Genomic DNA, 22,707 nt, shown 5'->3' with positions numbered 1-22,707 from the left:
GAAATCATAATGATGATGATGAACCTAGCCAGAGTATGTTAGAGTACTTAGTCCTGAAAGGTAGCTAAAGCAGTGCGTATGGACTATAACAGTTGGGGTCACAAGACCACACTCATGTCTGTTTTTTTGGGCATCTGACCAGTCAACTGTATCAATGATTTAATTTATTTTATTTATAATTATCACTATTTCCAGATAAAATGTGGGCCAGTGCCGAAAATTAGAGCAGACTAAGAAAGTTATTGATGTCAGGCTTTTTTTCAAAGGTTTTTCTAACAGTCCCGTTAGCTCCTAGCTCCAGCTAGCTTGTCACCTCAACGCCTGTGTTAGGGTTAGAAGTACAGGTGGTGTTAATAATAATTATCTAATACTTTGTAATTATCATTCTTACGTTAGTCAAAGACAGTGAACTTCCAAGGGGTCAGCTAAACGCCTAACGTCGGTCAACACCCGGGTCGAGACAGGTGTCCCTGGCCGTTACGTGAAGGTCCTGCCTTTCTCACAGCCCTTACGATCAGCTGTTTTCAACAACCCACAGAAGCAGCTGCGGTTGCACTTATTTTCATTACGACTAAGTTCAAAATGGCTTGTTTTAGCGATAAAAAGTTTGTGTCTTTACAAGTTGAAGAAAAGGAATGTTTTGAACTTTATGCAGTTAAGAATAAGGTTGAAGGAAGTCGGCTTTTTGTAGTAAAGGAAGGTGTTGTTCCTACTTTTTTTATGTCTAGTGACAAAAAGCCTAAGTTAGAAATACTTAGAAATGTAATTGATGTATAACCGTTAATGGTTTTTCGTCAGCATTCTAGTGACGAGTCAAAAAGTGAAATAAAATTAACATAACTTACTGATTTCTTGCATAAAATTGATTACCTTTGAATACAAAGATAAATCCAATAGCAGTGTACAAAAACTCTTCCTATTCTGTATTTATGAAGTATGAAAGATATTTTTATATAGCAATATTAATTGTAGTTTCACGCAAGACTGTTGAATATTACAAATGATACGAAATCGGAAATTGCCTAATAGAATTTAATTTACGATTGGTATAATACTGCTTTTATTGCCTCTGGCGCTGCGCCTGCGCGACTATAACGCGATTTAAGCGCGACGTGATTTATACAATTTGACAGTTTTTTGTTTTTCAGATGAAACCACATCTGACTATACTTTTCTGTTACAAATCTTCAATATTTAGCCTTCGCGCAGACCATCGATTTTTCGTCGGCCGATAGTTTAGTCGGGCAGTTGATCAGTATGGGCATGTATGGAAGTGCGCACATTACACCGATTTGATTTGGCCGATTCTTCATACAATTTAAAATCGGGCACAACTATCGGCCAACTAAAAATCGATGGTCTGCGCCTAGTTTTAACGTGATGATGCGCCGTCAGTACAAAATTGACGGCATCACGTCGTCATCGACGGTCCCGTTGCCGTCAGTGTACTAAAAAAATAAAATTGAGCATTATCATTATGTTCAATTCCCACCTATCGCAATCTTTTTTTTAGTTTGAGACTTGAAGTTTAAATGTAGTAACAACGTCAATAAAATTGTCTCTACCAAAAAACAATTACCAAATACTAAATCATCAACTGCTTTATTTAGAACCAATTTCTATTCTCTCTCACTGTGCCGATCCAGTTTGTATTTTTTCAAGTCAATTGGTCTAGATTGACCGCGTATACCAGGGATGGCGAACCTTTATGTATCAACGTGTCACTTTTTCAAAAAAGTTTTTGTTGTAGTCATAGACGTGCCATCACCTAATGCTATCAATGAGGCGGTACAAGTGGCGCCACTGGCAAGTGACAGGACCTTACTTTACAGTGGCACTAACTGACGAGGGCAACTACGATAGCCCTTGTTCAAAACACATTATTTGCTATTTTATTTTACAGTGAATTTTGTGATTGGTGGCGTGCCCTAAATATTGTGACGCGTGCCATCGACGGCACGCGTGCCATTGGTTCGCCATCCCTGGCGTAGGTATACCATCAAGGCATAACAAAAGAAGATGTCAGTACCCGCCCGAGGCTAGGTCTGCTCCGCAGTCTACATTTTGTCTAGATTACTGCCTAGCTCCGCAAATATAGGCAACTTTCCATTGTAAAGGCTAGTAGTTTTAATATGGAAAGTATATACGTTTTGCGGTGTTTGAACCAATAAGTGACTTTTGCTCGCGGTTTGGTCTGCTAAATTGACATGGTATTCTCATGGTTTTGATATAAGAAAACTATGTCTATCGAACCTGTATGGTGAACAGAGAAAAAAAATACACAAAAATTATCTCTTCACACTCTTTTTTTTTTTCATTGACAACAGCTTTAGCTTATTATTAAAGGGTTTTTCGCTGACGAAATCTAACTTAGCTGACCATAATTAAATAATACCGTTTGATCAGCTGTTAAACTAATTCAGTCAGCAAAGCAAAAAAATCTCAAGAGTTCATAATCTGTTTGGGGTCAATTATCAAAATTTTAATAATTAACTTTACATAATATAGAATCTGAATAAAATTGTTGTCAGAATTTAATCATGACCATTGTAGACACACCTTTATCATTGAAGATCAACTTTCCTAATAATTTCGCATCCTGAGGTAAGACCATAAACCTAACGGCGTCGGTTGTAACTGTATTCTAGTTTGGTTTATTTTACTACCTAAAATAGCAGAGTATAACATTATGAATTCGAAGTTTGGTAGTTAGTTTGAATCTTGCTGTGAGCAAATCGCTTTTAGAATTGATACATAATAGTCCTAATTATGTAATAATAATATGCTGTTTTTTGGACTAAACTAAATTTTATTTCAATTAAGTAGAGCGCCGTGAGTCATTTTTAGAATAGATTTAGAAATGTTAAATTATTTAACATTTATTTACAAGTATAACATTGTGCAAGATAGATAGAAGAAGTAAAGCAAGAAATACTGAAACTTCTGGCAAGGTCTACAATAAGCTTTTTAATGTGTATATTCGTTAGAAATCTATCATCCATAATCCTTTGCCATAAAACAAATTAACCAAATCAAAACTGACCAGTAGTCAATGGTCATTAGTCAATCCATAATGTCAATCCCATCCAAAATGCGGTCAATCAGCCAATTCTCGTCCATTACCCTAGCAGGTGAGACCACAACCGCTTCCGTGCGAGACCCTTAGAAACTATACTTATTGTTTGCTATTGGTAACTAGGTTGTGGTTAGTATTAGTCTTTTCTTTCATCCTGTGATAGGCTCTTGTTACTGGATGATGTCAGATACTAACACATGATGACGTCAGTGAATACACAATGAACATAAACACGAACGTGTAGAGTCGGCTTTCGATAGTGGTCACTATCAATCAATAGGCATACTTTTTATTACAACGCTTCTTGCGCCCGTATTCACAAACGATGCTTGGAAGTAGCAAATCGAACGCACAGCGTTGAATTGAGCTCTGTGATTGGTTCGTGTGTCACCCTGTGCGTCCACGCGCACTGTGAGACCTCATAGTAATGTTTGTGAATACGGGCGTTAGATTCTTTTTAGTAAGGGGAACCTATCCTATGAGGTCACTTTTTCGCAATTATTGTTTCATAGCAACAATAGGGGTTTAACACATAAACTTAAAAACCTTTTGAAAACTTGTTTAAATTATCATTTAGTATGAAAATGTCATAAAACTAATGTTCAACGTGTGTATTTAACATTAAGTTTAGTAACTTTAATTATGTTTCCTGATCATGTGGACTAGAGCAATATGACGCTCTTTCAAATTACTAAGATGTTTTGTGCAAACATTTTAGAAAATCTTAATAAGATAAACTCAATGACAGTAAAAAAAAACAAGTTATCAATAACGCTGACCAATCTATCAATAACAACTAAAAGACGATGGAGTGGACTGTATATTATAGATAGGCCTGCTGGTGATCATTATATGCAAGAAGCAAGGAAACACTCCAAAATAGGGCCAAAACAGTATATTGCTCAAGACATTAAACTAGGACACGAGAGAGCCAGTAAAAGCAACTTCAAAATCTAAAACAATATTTAAAAAAAGTAAAAAACCATAAACAATATCAAAAAAGGATTGCTGGCCAAACTGCCACCAACATCCAGTTTACTCCCAACTCGGTAGCATAAGCAAATAAAGATCCGGCTCTATTTCCTATAATAAGCTGGCTGTTGCTTTTGTTTTTGAACGAATGAAATGATTAAGGAATTATCGGCGGAATGGAAGTCCAATATTGTGTTTTCTAGTGCCGACTGTGGCTTCAATTGATTAGTGATGAGTTGTTTGTCGATAAAAACGTCGATGATTTTATGAAGGTGTATACTTGTAAAAACAATAGATAGATAGTAGAGCTTTTTAAATGAGATGAGATCATAATTTTTGATCACAGTCATCAGATTAAAGGGATCAGGATAGAGAATGACAAAACCAAAGATTAAATTAGTTTACTGCTAATTACTAAAAGAGGGCGAGATCCTTTTTCTGGAAGAGATGGCTTCCTAGCTATAAAACCACCTACGAGTAAATTGTACCGGTTTAATTTAATTTTTCTTTGTCAGCTTTGTATGTTCCATATAACTATTTTTCCTGCTAGCACTTAGGGAGAGACCAAAATTAGGTCATTGCTGAGAAGAACTTAACTTAACATAAGCAACATAATCATTCAGCACTGTCTCAGTGTTGTTGATACGTGTGATCCGGTCTTTTAGAGTAGGCGCACACCGTTGATTTTTAGTTGGCCGATAGTTGTGCCCGATTTTATGTTGTATGAAGAATCGGCCAAATCGAATCGGCGTAGTGTGCGCACTCCCATACATGCCCATACTGATCAACTGCCCGACTAAACTATCGGCCAACTAAAAATCAACGGTGTGCGCCTACTCTTAGTCTAAAATTATTCGTACGCGCATGGTGTAAAAGTTTCCACTAAAAAAAGTATGTTATATTTTTTACTCGACAACACCGCTAGCACATCACTACGCTAACCGCACAATTAGCGGTTCGTTTACCATTCCGCCCATTACCGACGGCGATTTATATTGTATCTGTTTTAATCTTCACACGAAACACGGATGCTGCTTTTGACTGCCCCGGTTTTGTATTTTGATATAGATATATCATTTCGATTCATTCAATTTCATATTTTTCCGGTTTGGTAAATACTTAACTGAAGAATTGATACAGTGAGGTGTCCCACTTAAGCATCGAACGTGAGACCAAGAGACCAATCGCTAGAATAATGAGCAGACGAGTAAGTATCCTTTTTGCTAAGAAAACATTGAATTTTCGGAAGATCCAGTTTATTCTGTAATCTATTAATACCGTTTGATGGAGCTCGTGAAGCACTTTCAGGATCAGTGATAAGTTTTTGGATATCTTGTATAGTTTAGAAATAATCGAATGAGATCACTTAACGTTTCCACCCTGTATAGTTATAAGTTTAAAAATAAAGTATAGTCTCAGAAAAATGAGAAAGACATTTCAATATTCTACGCTATATTAACGAAATTCTGCAATGTGTATGTAGGAATATAACAGGCATGTAAAGTATGATATCTATGAAATACTACATGATTGATGAGTCATGGTGTGACATTTTTAGAGTCATCTTATCCCTATGTTAATACCTAAATACCTATGTTGGTACTGGCAATAATAATAAATTGGAATATGTATTATTTAAATTAATTGGAATATTCTGCCTTACAACTTTAGGATCTACAATTCTTTACAACCGCGATCGTTATACACATCAATCGCAATCGATTATATCAAAGATAAAACAATAATCGATCAATAAATCGAGCAGTCGCCCGCGCACTCACTGTAACGTCTTCGCGCGCCGGATGCGCCGCCATTGCTCGCTCGACCGTTCCAAATTCGAACGGAGAACTTCCGGTGACGTCAGCGCAGCCATTTTGACGTCTGCGTCCACGCCATTGTGGGTATGGGAAATGGGAGCGAGTAAAATGGATTTCCCTTAGGAAAGGATGTTAGGGAGAGAGTTTTTGTGGGCATAGATGGCTGTTTCAAATTGAATTGTTTTGTTCGGTGGTCATTTGTTTTTTGTACTGGTCAAAAGCCATTGGCTATCTATTGGTATGCCGGTATCTTACTCCATTTTGTGGTTAGTGGATCGAAATACGCATGCAGTGGGACGAGTATAAAACGCATAAGTTTTACGTGCAAAATTTTGTATAAAATTGTAGCGATGCCTCTACATAAATATTTACAGAAACATTTTTACACATAAGCAGTCATGTACAGTTGTGCTTCCGTAACGTGTTTGTTAGAATTATAACGATACCGCTACTTTTGATGCAAGTATAAAAAACATCATTGAATTTTCGTTGAAGCGTTGCTGTATTAAATTGTTGGCATTCATCGAACAATCAACAAAATCGATTACAGAAATTAAACAAACCACTCCAATGACAGAACTAAATGGTGCAGCAAAAAAGTTGTTGACGTTGTCCTGACCTTCCTACTAATCTGCACTTGGCCTAACCTTGATATGCCGAAATTAGGCTGTGATGAGTCGAAATTGAGTTAAGTTACTTTATCTATTGAGTAACTTTTTGTTTGGATAACTAGCCGATAGTAATTTGTTACTCAAATTATTTCGAATTTAGCGTCTGTAATTTATTTTTATTATTCACACGAGCACCTTTTTAACATGATATCAGCCAGTTGCAAATGTACCAAAGAGTATGACTGCATTTTTTGCTCCTATCATCTATATAAATTTTTAGAGGTTATCAGTACACTGAGTTTCCTGGACTACCATTTGTCAACAAGATGTGAGTTTCCAACTCTCTTGAAACAATATTTTAGTTTTCAATCAAAGAAAGTTTTACTCAAGATAGGGCACAGAAAGTTTGGTTTGGTATCAATTTCATAACCAGTTTCCGACATTAAATAACCCAAACCAAGAATACAGGCTGAATTGTCAATTTGCCTCTGGTAAATCAGAGGGTCGTGGTCCTGCAGTAGAGAAATCTGATGATGATGAATAACACGGGACCTGTTGATATCCTTGGGGGAGGTCTTTGTTAAACAATGAACGTCCTCTGGTTAAAATGACAAAAAATGTAAATAATAAAGAATTATTTGGATTAATTCTTGAGTTTTATAATTAGTTGAAAGTCACGGCCTGCCTGCCCTACTCCACAAAGAACTGACCCCCTACCTACCACAAAAAACGGCCATCGCAGATGATACCTTAAAAAACCCACCTTAAGGTCGATTGATCAAGAGTTTTTGTCGCGCGAGGTCGACTGTACTTTAGGTCTATTGTGCAATCATAGTTTCTTATTTCCATGGAGATTTAGGTGAGATCAATACCCATTGATCTCGAATAAAAGGGCTTTAAAATTGGGATGAACTTATTATTATTACCCATGTGCTTAAGGAAAATTTTTCCATATCTGTTACTGTCATATTGTGTATTATTGTCGGCTGTTTTTTTTATTGTCACCCGAGAATCAGAGATAGTTTTTACAAATAATATGAAAATGTTTTACATCCACCCACAAGGTGGACCGACGACATCATAAAGGTAGCAGGCAAGCGCTGGACGCAGGCCGCTACCAATCGATTAACATAGAAAGCATTGGGGGAGGCCTATGTTCATTAGTGGACGTCCTGTGGCTGAAATGATGATGATGAAAATGTTGGTTAGAGCGAAGATTATATTTTTGCCATGAAGGAACAAAAATTTTACAAAGAATCGTACATAGTACACCCTTCCAACAATATATCATACTTATCATGTTATATTGATATAATATGTAGAGTTCTAGAAAAAGTTAGTATCAGGTAAAAACATAGATTTCTTTAGTTTATTGTGGGATCCTTTAAACCAATGTAGAGTTATTTTGCCACAAATACGAGTATATTTGGTTTGAACGTGCTGTGACAACTTTTCGTAAGTAATATTAAAATGATAACCATGTTATTATTAATGAATATAAACTACCTATTATTCTGTCTGACAATTCGAGCCATATCGTCTATGTAATAAATAATCCCTTCTCCATTTCAAAACGTCTGCTAAACATTCATTACAAACATTGGTTATTTATAATCAAACAAAATTAGACCTTATTTACAGTGCAATAAGACGGTTTGACAGTCCGATAATCGACCGTTGCATTACTTCACGATATTGTTAAATTGTTACCGAATAATAGGAGATTACGTTAAATTATTTTAACCGTATTTCGACGACTATTTTAATCTAGGAGTTTGATTGGATTGGTTAAATTTGCCTTAATGTAAAGTGTTTTAACTGAATATAGGACTTACAGGTAATTATGATTCAGGAGCACCCTTATAAAAAGAGTAACCAGACGTTTCTACCAAATTTTTGTATGTAGGTACCATATAATATTAATTAAACCGTGCATGCTACTTATTTCTCTCAGAAATTGCTAGCACACAGGGAGAATACAGGCCAAGAGCTACCTCGTTGAGGATAAAAAAAAGAATACTAAAGGTTTTTTGTAAAATAGAGTCAGGGAAATAATATGATGAAAAAGATTTTTTTACTCCTTCACAAGAAACTCTCGTTCTATTTTGATGAAACTTTAAATAATACCTTACTTAAATAAAAACCTCAGAATAATACGTTGATTATAATGAGTCGGCAGAAGCTAGAAATAAAAAAAAAAACAGAAACACAGCTTTAAAATACCCTCCAAAACCACATTACTACAATTCGGTGCATCAAATGCATCCAGCGCGATCAGGGTCAACATACCGTCTCCCATTCACGTAGGCTCCTTCAAGCGAGACACATGAGGGTGGTCAGCCACTCGCGTCTGCATTCGTCCGAGCATGACGTTTTTTGTATGGCTGACCTTGAAAACTACACTTTTAACACGCGATTATTGTGGAGAAATTTCTTTTCGGAAACGGGGGTAATCCGCAAAATGATTAGAAATTGTTATTTATTGGCCAATGCGGCTATTAGGCTTAAATATAAATTGCTGATCTGTACGGATAGTTTAGAGAAAATTTTTCAGTAAATGTGCAACTCAAAATTTCATAAAATTGTGTGTGAGTGGCAATATTTGGGAAAACCTTCTTGCTTTACTTTAAATTTAATATTGAGTTACTTTCTTGGATTTAGTAATCATTATTTCAAAGCTTTAACAATCTGAATGTAATGAGTTAAAAGAAAATAGCTTATTTAAGAAACGACACGATGACGCGCGCGGTTACTTGGCTAGCCATTTTGAACATTAACCAAAGCTTTTCTTCTCGATAAAGACACTTTTCGTATGGTGACAAAATGCTGATATATCTTCAGTTTTTAATTCATCAGAAAAGATGTTCCCGCAAACAAAACTCAGTGCTAGTAACCATATTGAGCAGTTCCAATGAGCAGTTCAAAGCAGCTCCGTTACGACATGGTCAGTGCCCAGGTCAGCCAGTGGATCAAACGATGCACGCCCAATCCACGAAGTGTGAAAACTGGTGACCTTTTGCATCAATTTGGAGTAGACAGACAAAATTAATGAGATGGTTAATAACACCAAAATGTACATTAATAAGGCCGTTAGTTTAGATGAAATTTTAGACTACTTTTAGGTGTTTTTAGAGTCAATACAATCTCCACAAATTTCAATAATAGCTTGATATGAAACGAATGAATCGAATGCACATTGGGTCAAATCGTTTTACTTACTTTTTCCATCGATGCTATTTTGAACATTTTCTGAAGAAAAGTAAAAAATTGGTAAAGCTAGATGCTTGATTTTAATACTTTTGAAGCGCTGGATAAGTATTAAGAATGTATTAAAATTGCAAAAAAATAATTTTTTTTTTTTGCATTTTTTACAGGCTCACATGTCTTATAAGAACTGGAAAAACAGAACGCCTTGGATGAAAAAAAAACTTGTAAGTTATAAAAACTTACTTAATTTAAAATACTCGCTTGATTACCGATTAAGAATCGAATAAACTCGCTTTCGCATTTATAATATAAGTCAGGATAGGCCTCCGTTACGGCATGGAAGAGTGCCCTGAGCAGCCATCGGGCGAATCAAACAATACTACACGTTGGAGTACGTGGAGTGTGAAACCAGTCAGGGTCGGATCATGAAATTCTGACATTTTTGAATTCATTTGAATGCGAATTAGAGCTATAATTATTATTGTCTGCAGGTGTACCGAGAAAGAAGATTTAAAAGTTTCAAAGTGAGTTTTGCGCTGCTTCTTTTCAACACTGACCTATTTGTCCCGAAGCAGTGGTAATGCTGTGACGGGTAAAAGAGCTTCTTAAAAGCCTATCTTACGGGACTATTCCCGCCTCTCGTTCCCTCCGCTGCAACTCCTGTGTAGCCAGGATCTACAGCTTGACCGCCATAAAAACCCAACCAATGAAGGTCGTACGTATTTAGAAGCCTACTTGCAAAATAAATTAATTTGAATATGAATCGCACCGCACGTAGACATTTAATCGATAAGTAACTGATCTTATTGATCGATACGCCATTGATTATTATATTCGCTTGATTACCGATTAAGAATAGAATAAACTCGCTTTCGTATTTATAATATTGGTAAGGATAGGCCTCCGTTACGGCATGGAAGAGTGCCCTGAGCAGCCACTGGGCGAATCAAACACTCGGTGCGCAGTGGCGCGGCGACCACGTGCTGGCTGGATCAGCCGAACGTAAAGTCTGGAGGAAAATATGTATGTATTTGTACATGTAAAGATAGATTTTTTCTATATTCTATTTAAATTACAACAGTCGTTACTTCAAAAATACTGATACAGTGACAGTCAAACGCGTCATTATGTTGAAAAAATTTCGTCAATAATCAAGCAACAGAATTTTGATGAAAAATCATATTAATTTCATGTTTATAACTTTGTCAGTGCCTTCAAATCATACTCAATACTAATACTCATATAAGTGTTCTTGTTTAAAAAATACACTATTTGAGTTGTACCACTTTTGAACCTATGTGCGATATAAAGAGCTAGGAGGCTACTTCAAAAAGTTTTCCGAAGTTTGAAATGTTTCCACCTCTTTCACGCAAAGCGAGATACTAGCATGATTAGCTGTCTCAGACAGACACAAAACTACGTTCGTGAAAACGGCGTTACGAGTTAGACCTCTTAAAACGTCTTGGTAAAGAGGATTAAAAAAAACATTAGTGACCAGCAATAAAACAATGGAAATAACATAAACACTACTAGCTTCAAGGAGTTTGGTACAGTGACCTGCTAGACAGTATTCTTCAACCAGAAAGATGACCATGCAGTGACCAGTGACCACTTTATGGAAGAGTGAGTCACGAGTGCACCGGTAGTAGCCTGGTCCACTGAACCATGCCCCACGTGCCGAATATGCTGTACTGTGTACCTACCATGAGTTTACGTTAGGTGTGCTCGCTAGCGATTACGTCAAAAATCTCTATGAAGATTTTGTTTCTTGAAAGTAGCCGCTAGGGGCGCTGCACAATATGTCATACTAATTAATGTCATTTTTTACGCAGTCGCTAGCGAGTACACCTAACGTAAACTCATGGTAAGCACACTGAATGGGCATATTTTAAGTTAAAACTGCTAAATCTGATGTACACAATAGTCTTGTAAAATTTCATCAAAATCTGATCATTAGCTTTTTCGTGAAAGAGCTACAAAAATCCATCCATGATCACAAACCCAGAGGTAGGATAAACTTTACAATAAATTAGATGAATCTTATATCAGCAGCTTTAAAAAAATTACAGCATCAGACTGCTGGGCAAACACGGTGTATTTGGGCCGTTAATGTGTTCATTCTTCAAGACGTCACTATCGAGTCCGTCGCATGGAAGAGTGACCAGAAGTGATCGTATGGAAGACTGACCAGAAGTGAGCACTCATCGTAAAGGTCCTGCTCCAACGCACCACGCGGTTGAACTGTTTTTAATTGAGACAGTTAAATACAACAGATTTAAATGCTGTTAGCAGTAGATAGAATGATTCCAGAGGAAGGTTTTTTTGTATAATACCTACATACCTAATCATCCATCTGAACCGGAGCAGGTTGCTACTTGTTATAAAATATTGTTGAATCGATAGTCATGGCAAGGATTGTGGCTCTATCGGATGCGTTTTTACGAGTAAGTGCGATTTTTTTTTTTAGAAAATGACAGCATTAGACTGTTGAGAAATACCTAATTTGTCCGATTAATTTATTCGTTCTTCAAGACGTAGACGTCACTATCGAGTTCGTCGTATGGAAGAGTGGCCAGGAGTGATCGTAAATCAAATCAAATCAAATCAAATTTCTTTATTTCCGTAATTCCAGGTACATAAGTGGTCTTACATAGATTTGGTAGGTTTCACTGAAATTTGCTCAAACTAGGAAGCGTGCAAATATTAAAAAGAGTAGTAGACTTTATATCGAAAATAATACTAACATGTCATATTACATTAATTGAAGATGGAATAATAATGGAAGAGTGGCCAGGAGGAGGGAGGCACTCATTGAGTCGTTGTATGGAAGACTGACCAGGACGGGGGCACTCATCGTAATGGTCCTGCTCCAACGCACCACGCGGTTGAACTGGCTTGTAACGATGATGCAGTGGCCCGAAATATCGATGCAAAGTCGGGGCGTGCCAATAGTTATTATTTCAAAAGCTAGCTGAACTAACAGACGGGGCTTTGGTGGGTAAAAAGACAAAGAAAAGAGAGCGATTTTATCATATTTTTTTAGGAAATAAAAGCATCAGACTGCAAAATGCGGTACGCTTGGGCCGTTAACGTATTAGTCCAGTAGAATTAGCTTTTAAATCGGAAATAATTCCTACAAAAGATTTTATTGTTTTAATGGCTTCATTGGTTGCCCATTAAGACTCTCCTAAGTTTTCGACTTCGACGGAGTTGTGCTTAAGTAATGGGGGCCCCCGAAAGAGGCATTTTTTCGGTTTTCCGGTTATACCGCGAAAAAGACTTACCCTATCAAAAAGTGGTCTTCATGACGGTTGAAGGGCACTTAATCCTGCATTGAATAAGACCAAATTCATATGTTTTGGACAAACCGTTCTCGCGCTAAAGTTCGGCAAAGTAGAAAATATACGTATAATTAATGACCCTCTCCACGTCCAATGGTTTGTTACCCACAGGCTTCCAAGTCTTGAAAAGGGCCACCTCAACCAGTGTAACCCTAACAAGGCTTACGAGCTTGATGCGCCTATCCTTGTTCGTCCCAGCCGTTCCTTAACTGCGGTTGCTGCACCTCTTCCTGGCACTCACCTGAACGACTCTGTGTTACCTACTGTGGCTGCCCCTCTTCCTTGTATCCTCCTGCATGACTACGTTGCCTAGCCGTATGCCTGGTCTAAGGTTCGACGCCAAAAATCAACAACAACAAGTTCATATTAAAACGCTGAAGAGTTTTTTGTTTGTTTGTTTGAACGCGCTAATCTTAAGAATTACTAGTTTGATTGAAATCATTATTTTTGTGTTGAATAGCTCATACATTGAGGAAGGCTATAGGATATATACAATCACTCTACGACTAATAGAGGCGAAGCAGTAAAGAAAAATGTTGCAAGCACGGGAAATAGTATTTAAACTATTTTCACTCGTACGAAGTTGATTTTGTGGCGTCGAACCTTGGACCAGGCATATGGCTAAGCAATGAAATCGTACAGGAGGGTACAAGGAAGAGGGGCAGCCACATTAGGTAACACAGAGTCGTTCAGGAGAGTGTCAGGAAGAGGTGCAGCAACCGCAGTTAAGGAACGGCTGGGACGAACAAGGATAAGCGAATCAAACTCGTGAGCCTTGTTAGGGTTACACTGGTTAAGGCGACCCTTTACAAGGCTTGGAAGCATGTGGGTAACAAGCCATTGGACGTGGAGAGGGTCATTAATTATACGTATATTTTCTACTTTGCCGAACTTTAGCGCGAGAACGGTTTGTCCAAAACATATGAATTTGGTCTTATTCAATGCAGGATTAAGTGCCCTTTAACCGTCATGAAGACCACTTTTCGATAGGGTAAGTCCTTTACGCGGTATAACCGGAAAACCGAAAAAACGCCGCTTTCGGGGGCCCCCACCACTTAAGCACAACTCCGTCGAAGTCGAAAACTTAGGAGAGTCTTAATGGGCAACCAATGAAGCCATTAAAGCAAAAAAATCTTTTGTATGAATTATTTCCGATTTAATCAATTTTTGTGTTTAATTCTACTGGGCTATATTCATTCTTTAAGGCCTTTGCCATAATTATGACAAGCGAGCGAACGAGCGCGTTTTAGTCAAAGCCTGTATTGGAGGAAAATCCACAACGGCATTTTGATCAAGTACTAGCTTTCCGCCCGCGGCTTCGCGAGCGTGATCTACATTATCTACATATTTAACGGAACCCAATTTTTTTCCAAAATAAAATCTAGCCTATGTTACTCGTGGATAATGTAGCTTTCGAATGGTGAAAGAATTTTTAAAAACGATCCAGTAGTTTTTGAGCATATTCATTACAACCAAACAAACGAACAAAATTTTCCTCTTTATAATATTAGTGTAGATGTCAAAGGCCTAAGACGTCACTTCAAGTCCGTCGTATGGAAGAGTGGCCAGGAGTGAGCACTCATCGTAAAGGTCCTGCTCCAACGCACCACGCGGTTGAACTGGCTCGTGAATGGTGCAGTGGCCCGGAGAATCGGTTGGGTCTAGGTTCGTTTCCTGCTTGGGCTCAATTAAATTTAACTAGCTCGCCCGGCGGACTTTGTAGTAAAAAAAATCGCCAATGTTCCTCAGGGCTATTGTAGGATTTTAATCGTAAAATAATTTTTCAAATCGGTTTCGTAGTTTCGGAGCCTATTCTCTTCAAACAAACAAATTTTTCCTCTTTATAATATTAGTGTAGGAACTGACCGAAGAAATAATGAAGATTTTTTTTTAAGTTAGACGAGATTTTATTATATTTTAGAAGACGTGTAAAAGAAAAACATGGGGTTTTATATTTTCCCCAGAAATTTTACCACATTACTTTAGTGCATTTTATATTATTTTTGTCTAAAAATACGCGTAGAACTTTTAAAGTCAATGAAAACTATTTTGGAATGATGACATTGATCACAGACATTATTACATATTAACTAATTATCTAGACAAAAATAAAATTATATCTTACGAAAATGTACCCCAAACAAACTCTAGATAATTACTTGAATTATCAGCTGAATTATACACCTAATTGATTAATAAATTAGTTCATTTATAATATCATTAAAATTAGTGCAAAACAAACTAAAAAATATCTATGACTGCATACTTATTGCTTTATTTTAATACTGCGTCGTAGGAAAATTTTCCAATTAGGACTCAACTTATTATAAGTAAAAAAACTTCTGTAAAAATATGTAGAGTTAAGAACTCTATACACCAAGCCCGCCGACAGAGCCCGGTGGCTTGATGTTGGTGGCTTTATTTATTGAAAGGAAAAAAAGAAACATGTCTACGACTTATACTTCCTATGACTTGTGACAACACAATATATTATCAAAAGTCGTCAACTCATGTCGGTGAGTCGGCGGATTTGATGTGTACACTGCATTTTACATTTTAACATGAAACATTTTTTACCCGTATCCATCCACTGAACTTCACCGGTATATTTACTCAAAAAACTCTAGCAAAACTACATAAATTAGTGCACATCATAGAGTTCAATTTTCAACTCCACTCAATTCTCGTTCAAGATTCACAAAACTTATCCACAACACCCTATTCCTGCGCTCGCGCGTTTAGAAAGTGCGCCGGCGTCGTTTTTGTCTCTTTTTCATCGGTAAAAAACGAACGAAAGGCGACTATGGTCTGGCGAGAGCTGAGATGCAAATAATTCGTTTGCGAATAGTGTTTGGACTGATTTAACTATCAATGCAAGTTTTGATAAGGTGATTGATTTTTTTATAATTCAATTCAAATACAGACTTTGATTGAGATTATAATTTAATTTGAATCCAGATTAACTTATCTCTAAGGTATTAGTTACAATAATTTAAAAAGTTTCAAAAGTGCAAATGGTAAAAGTGCACTTGTTGAAAACATTAGGAGATTAAAATTTCTTAGCAAATAGAGTCGCTTCTTTTTCAAGTTGTTTATTTAAAACATTAGGGCTGCGTTGCGCCATCTTACTTTAACTTTGACAAACATCAAAAATCTGTCAAACTCCATACAAAAATCACCGGTTATCGTCAAAGTTACGGTCAAAGTTAGGTGGTGCAACTCAGCCTTGGAGATTCAGAAATTGGAACTAAATCGGTTGTAGTACCTAAATCGGTTATAGAAATTAATCTTGAATCGGGCGACAAACAATAATGAGTAGAACACAGCATATTATGTTATTTAGACCTGATAGTACTTATTACTTTAAGACAAGGTAATTATCTAGACCTGATTACTCTTAGACAAGGTAGTTGGTGTGATACTGAAATGATCATATTATCATAATTTACATGTTCAGAAGCATTAACAGTGATTTGCAAGTACCAAATCTAGTTGCAAGTTAGAATGCTATTAGACACAATTTTATCACCTGCTTCTATCACTTAAACATACATTTTTGAAGTATTTGCTTAATCATATTAGTTAAGAAGCTTTATTTCGAGACCTTTGCTTAATTTGACGACATCCCGCCCCACAATCCAAGCTCCAAGAACTAATTGTGTCTTAAAACTAGGTATCATCTCATGATCTAACACACATAATAGCCAGTGCAATGAATCGAAGTCATCCCAACTACTTAGTTAATAAAGCCTAAGTCTTCATAACAATTATAATGATGTAAACTTCGGTATAGCTATGAGAAAATTTAGACAAAGCGCGTTTAACCTAGACCTCAGGCGACAATGGAGTTCCCACACTTGGCGGCAGGAAGATTAGATAAAAAGCTCGTTTTCACTTGCGTGAGCTTATGTAAGCTTTGTTATTGAGCTTTGGAGGGCACGCTTTGGGTGTAAGTATCGAATTACTGGAGTTATATTGTAGAGAAAATGTAACAACTTTGACAATGTGTTTCTAACGCCCTTATTTACAAACGTTTGCTTAAGTGAAGCAAATCGAACGCACAGCGTTGAATAGAGCTCTGTGATTGGTTCGTGTGTCACCCTGTGCGTCCACGCGCACTGTGAGACCTCATAGTTTGTGAATACGGGCGTAATTATTTTCATAGCGTCAGTTCATAAGATGTGTGTAATATTAGTGACTTTTAAAACAGGCTTATGTCCAGTTTTAGAAGACATACGTCAATTTTCTTGTAAGAAAAATTGGCTTAACTTTAGACTAAGATTTATCTTTGACTATCAATTTGTTTGAGATTGATTAATAGCTGCTTCTTAATCTAGAGTTAGAATGTTCCTGAACATGACAAATATAATACATCATAGCTTTCACACCAATCTGAAGTCTATTTCAGCTCTATACTTATATGAGTTATTTCAGCATTATAAGTGTACATAACTAGCTCAAAGGCTTTGTAAAACTATCTATTATAAGTTTAAGGCTGAGTTGCACCACCAAACTTTGACCGTAACTTTGACGATAACTGGTGTTTTTTGTATGGAGTTTGACAGATTTTTGACGTTTGTTAAAGTCAAAATAAGGTGGTGCAACTCAGCCTTAGGGTAGATTATAAACAAGAGTAAATATTAATCTCAAAATAAATCGTCAGTTTTGACATATTCCCCATACTGAAACTGTCAATGTGCCAGTTAAACCAGGAGTTATTCTCGGATAAAGTTTGGTCGAATCGGGCCTAACTAAAAGGCTTTATAAATTGTTTGTGGACTGAAAACCAGCTTTCTTTTTATCTGTCATAAGCACTTAAACAGCACCCTTTTTAAGATGGTTTTTCAGCGGTTCTATAACACTTTCCAAGCCAACAGCATAATTTCACAACGAAAAAGTAGTTGCTTGAAAACACTCGGACAACATTCCGTCGGCAAAAAAAACGCTCGACTTACGTAAATAGGTGCAATCGGCTACTTTCGCAAAATTAGAACTGTGTAACCAATAAGATAATAAACATTTCGATTACTTTCAATAAGAATCGAGTTAGAATTCGATTTGTTAGCCGAATCTTCGGATTCGGATAATCGGAACAACTTTTGATTGGTGTCTGAATACGAATTTACGGTTTTTGGTCAATGGATTAATTATCTTTTTATAATACTGAATTTTTCACTATTATACACGTCTTTACAGTAAAAATCATACTTATTATAAAGTGTTGAAGTTTTCAAATACAATCTAATAACGTAGGTTGACATTGATAAAGTTTTAGACAACGCAGAAGGCCGAATGTGCACTGAAAACGTATATTTGGAGGTTATAATCCAATTTACGTTAAATTTTCATTTTCCACCACCCGTTTACAGAAGTCAGAAATGCTTAATAATCCACACAATCTTCCTAGAAATGGAACTTCCTTGCTTCCCTACAATTATGCTGCAATTAAAGCATTTTACACGAACAATGTAAAAATGTATTCACAAAAAAAAAACCACATACCTCTACCGGAAAATCGTGGCCAACAAAATCACGTAACCCCTTTTTGCGAGAAGAAATAGTGAAACTTTCTAACAGAATCCACTGTAATCTAGCAACTGGGCACACAGGTAACACTGGCACTTGTTATTTATTTTTAAAGTTTTTTGTTCGCGCGTCGCCGCGACCGCTCGCGACCGCGTCTGAAACTTAAATGCGTTTGAGTGGAACAGGGCTGCGCCCGCGCACCGCTCGACCGCCACACATACATACGCTTATGTAAGTAACGTCCTTATGTAAAACGTATATAATTTGAGCGCAGGACGGAAAAGCGTGATTACAGTTGAATTTCGTGTTCGTGGGTCTGATGACACTGGGTTTTTAATTAGAAAACTGATTTTGTTGGCGGGATTTATTCGCTTTTGCAGTAAACGGGTTTTTGGTCGTAGAAATTTCTTGTATTACAAGTTTTAGAACAAAATGATTTGTGAGTCTTCAAATAATTCGTAATGAACGGATAATAAATAATTTTATCTGGCCACATTACATCTGTATTTTTTTTTATCCACAACAAGGAAGCTCTTGGCCTGTATCTCACCTGATGGTAAGTGATGATCAGGCCGAAGGTGGACTACTATTACTAGAATTGGCTTCGTTCTTTTGTTTGTTTCAGCCAGTTGACGTCCACTGTTGGAAAAAGGCCTCCCCAAGCCAAGAATCAGGGTATGTTGTTGCAATTGGTACAATAATTATCATGGTTGAATTCATTTCCAAAACAACATCCTTTTGCTTAGTTAAAAGTAGATGTGATTGTTATTTGATTCTTATAAGTACAACAATAGGAAACGTCACAATTTTGAACACATTCTTGATTAACGCAGTTCTAAGTCCTCAATGCTAGAGTCATCCCAAAAATTATATTTAGTTACTAATAATAATTAATCTAACATAAAAAAAGCATCAATACGTTAATGCCATTTTAAACATACAAAAACATGAAACTTATCTTCATCCAAATGAATTAATTATACGTGTAATTAAACTTTGAAAATAAACTGATTGGTTTGATTGGAATCGGAAGATCTCTGCGATCGATCGAAAATCAAGGTTACGCTGATTGTAGAAAGCAATTATCGATTTAGCTTCGATTCCAGAACGAGTGGATGAGTCTTCGCCAATTGATTTTGATTGGTGGAATTTAATCAGCTTGTTTTTGGGGAAATTTTCGAAAAGCAACAAAAAAAAAGTAATCAATATTAGTCAGGAAATTTTGGAAAAATCATTAGAAATATCAAGTAGGTACTTCCCATATTTTTCCCATGTTTTATATGGATTGTCACAAATGGACAACCTTTAAGAGCTTAAGCATGGGTTTGATAACTGAACCGTGGCGAAAGCTTCACGTACCCTCTGAAGGTTTTTTTTAGGAAAACCAAGTATATTTGTCAAACTTCTAATAAGATAACCAAACTGCAAAAAGCTAAGTAACTACATAAGTTATTTAGAAATTAAACATTAACGCCCGTATTCACAAACGATCCTTGCTTATGTGAAGCAGCAAATCGAACGCACAGCGTTGAATAGAGCTCTGTGATTGGTTCATGTGTCACCCTGTGCGTCAACGCGTACTGTGAGATCTCATAGTAATGTTTGTGAATACGGGCGTAAGATTGAGAGATCAGTGATCTTTTCTAGACAATTAAACACGTCCGAATATAGCTAATACTGCCTTCAATTTCATAAAGAATAATATGGGCCAGTTACAATTAAATGTGTAAGTACTTCAATTAATAATCTTGTCTGTATTAGTCACCAAATGTTACTAAATAGTGTAAAATTAATGTATAATAGACAAAAAATAACAAGCCAAAACAATCTAGTTTAAAACTAAATCGAATTATCCACAATTTTATTCATACGACACCTCAAATACTCGTTGACATGCATCACAGAACGTGCTGACGCGTTATTATCATTTTATAAATAAAACAAACCTGCAACAATTTAAAAATGAAAATAATAACAACAAATTTTATACTACAATGGTATTATAAAGTATGATGGAACTTTCCAAGCAAAAGACATCAACGAACTAGAACTTTCCTTGAAGAAAGTTGGTGCTATATCATTTGAGTAACTGTGCCGCTTGCAGGGTATAGTTTAAGTCAGCCTTGGCTTAGGTCTGCCTAGATTATAGTTTAGATAACATTGATCTTGTGTCTCTGTACCAGAGGTTCTAGGTTCCACTATCAGTTGAGACATACACAATACTGAGAAAAATGGTTGTTTGACTCTTTTCGATAAAACTACAATTTTAGTTTTTTCTAGCAATATTTGTTAATTTAACTTCTCTGCCCAAAATTCCTTCTACTCACGAATTTCAAGTGTGTTATAATAACGACTAAATAGATACTGAATTATAATACCAAGATACAATTAAAATACAGCTACAATTTATAACCTACCTATAGACAAAATTTTACTCAAAAACAGAGGATTTTTTTATAAAATGGAATAACTATTTGTCGACACCTTAATACTTGTTAGTGTGTTATCAATAACCATGAATGATTTTCTTGTCTTATCATTGATTAACAACCTGCTAATAAGAGAGTCTATTAAATTAGATACTTTTTAGACAAAGAGACACTTTTGAAGTGCTTTATTCTGGCTTGTTATTAACGCAATGAATTGCTTCTTTGTGAGTTTTTGTTTATTTTATTTTTTAATTTATTTAAATCCTTTATTAATATTTTTTCCAACAACAATGTACTTTTATAAAAAGGGAAACCTGTCATTGACTGTACCACAGGCTGTACTATCAGTCATGCCTGTTTTCACCATCAATCCCTAATTTTTAAGCGACCCCTATAGTAACAAATAACAAGAATTTTGTTTACATAGGAGTCACTTAAAAATTAGGGATTGATGGTGAAAACGGGCATAAATCTTATATCTAACATTTTCAATGTATCGCTGTTGGTTTCTATAAATAAATAAATAAAGAGTTAATTATATAATTCGGGAAAATTAGTAACATTTTCTTGCTCTTACATACAACACGCTGCCCGTAACCATAATGCGCTAATCTTTCCTAACTCAAATTTTAATTAGCTCGAAACTGATAAAAATCAACAAATGCAGAATTACGATACCAAGCCAAAGTAGTATCATCCAAATTTTAACGCGATTGCAAAACTGAGCTAAAAGATTACTAAAGTCAGCATTTGTTCAATATTGCACCATTGAAGTAATTAAAATTGAAAAGTGGAGAACAAAAAGTGATGGCACAAAGACAGGTGGATGTAGCGTCGTCTCGCTCTAACTTGAGGGAAGAGGCGTAAGGCTGTCTCGTTCAGTCGGAAGGCGATAGTTAATGGACAACTGTAACGGCCGTTTTTCGTAACTGACTTTTATTTGTCAGGGGTTCTCAAACTGTTTGGGAGTTAATAAAACTAGTGCTTAGGCTGAATAATATCATTTACTCCTAATTTATAATGTACGAGTATCTAATGATTTGACTAAACCTATCTTACAAAGTGAAATATTATTCAATTCAATCATTGTTTGAGTGGATTTGAAACCTACTTTAAAATTGACAAATTGGTAATATGAATTAATTATCATTTTAGTCAATGAAAGCCTATTTACTGGACGTAAACCCCTCATCGCATCATTTTCCGCTTTATCGGAGATTTTAGGATGTTGATCAGGAAGTCCTCCTACGCTACATTACCGAAACGTAAATTCCACTCAAGAACTTGTTTACTTCACTATTTAATAGATCTTTTTGGATCAAGAACCACCATACAAAGGATTAACATCACACAAACTATAATACCTACATAAAAAGATATCATCAGCCTCAGGATATCCACTGCTGAACACAAACTTTCCAAAATAATTTCCAAGCTTGCTGGCTAGAAGAGGCTTGCAACCAGCAGCTCCTTACATTCGATAAAGACATCTTCCACTTTTAGGATACTTAAAACACAGCTTGAAATAAAGTTAATTTATTAAAGCTTAGCTTTTACCCGCGGCTTCACCGGCGTGAAATTTACGAGGGCGGCAGGCGTTCGCTTGTTTTGAAAATTAAAATTGGCAAAACAGAGTAATATGACTTCTTTTTTCAACGCTGCACACTCGTCGGTCGTAATTGACTCCCACACAGCCAAGAGTTAAGCCTTCAAGTCGGTCTTCGATAG

At 36.3% G+C, this 22,707-nt stretch overlaps 1 protein-coding gene across 3 annotated transcripts in view; it reads right to left on the bottom strand.

The window, feature by feature from the left end:
- sv (paired box protein shaven) overlaps window positions 1-18,694 on the bottom strand; it is a 114,571-nt gene extending 95,877 nt beyond the window's left edge. For all 3 annotated transcript variants that reach the window (XM_028322720.1, XM_028322721.1, XM_028322722.1), the window contains exon 1: window positions 18,527-18,694. The gene's annotated coding sequence lies outside the window, so the exon portion shown is untranslated. The remainder of the gene's footprint in view (window positions 1-18,526) is intronic.
- Between the last annotated feature and the right edge of the window lie 4,013 nt (window positions 18,695-22,707).

Source organism: Ostrinia furnacalis, unplaced genomic scaffold (assembly GCF_004193835.3).
Source record: "Ostrinia furnacalis isolate ACB-3 unplaced genomic scaffold, ASM419383v2 OfSCF7708, whole genome shotgun sequence".
NCBI lineage: Eukaryota > Metazoa > Arthropoda > Insecta > Lepidoptera > Crambidae > Ostrinia > Ostrinia furnacalis.
This window is presented reverse-complemented; position numbering and strand designations above follow the sequence as displayed.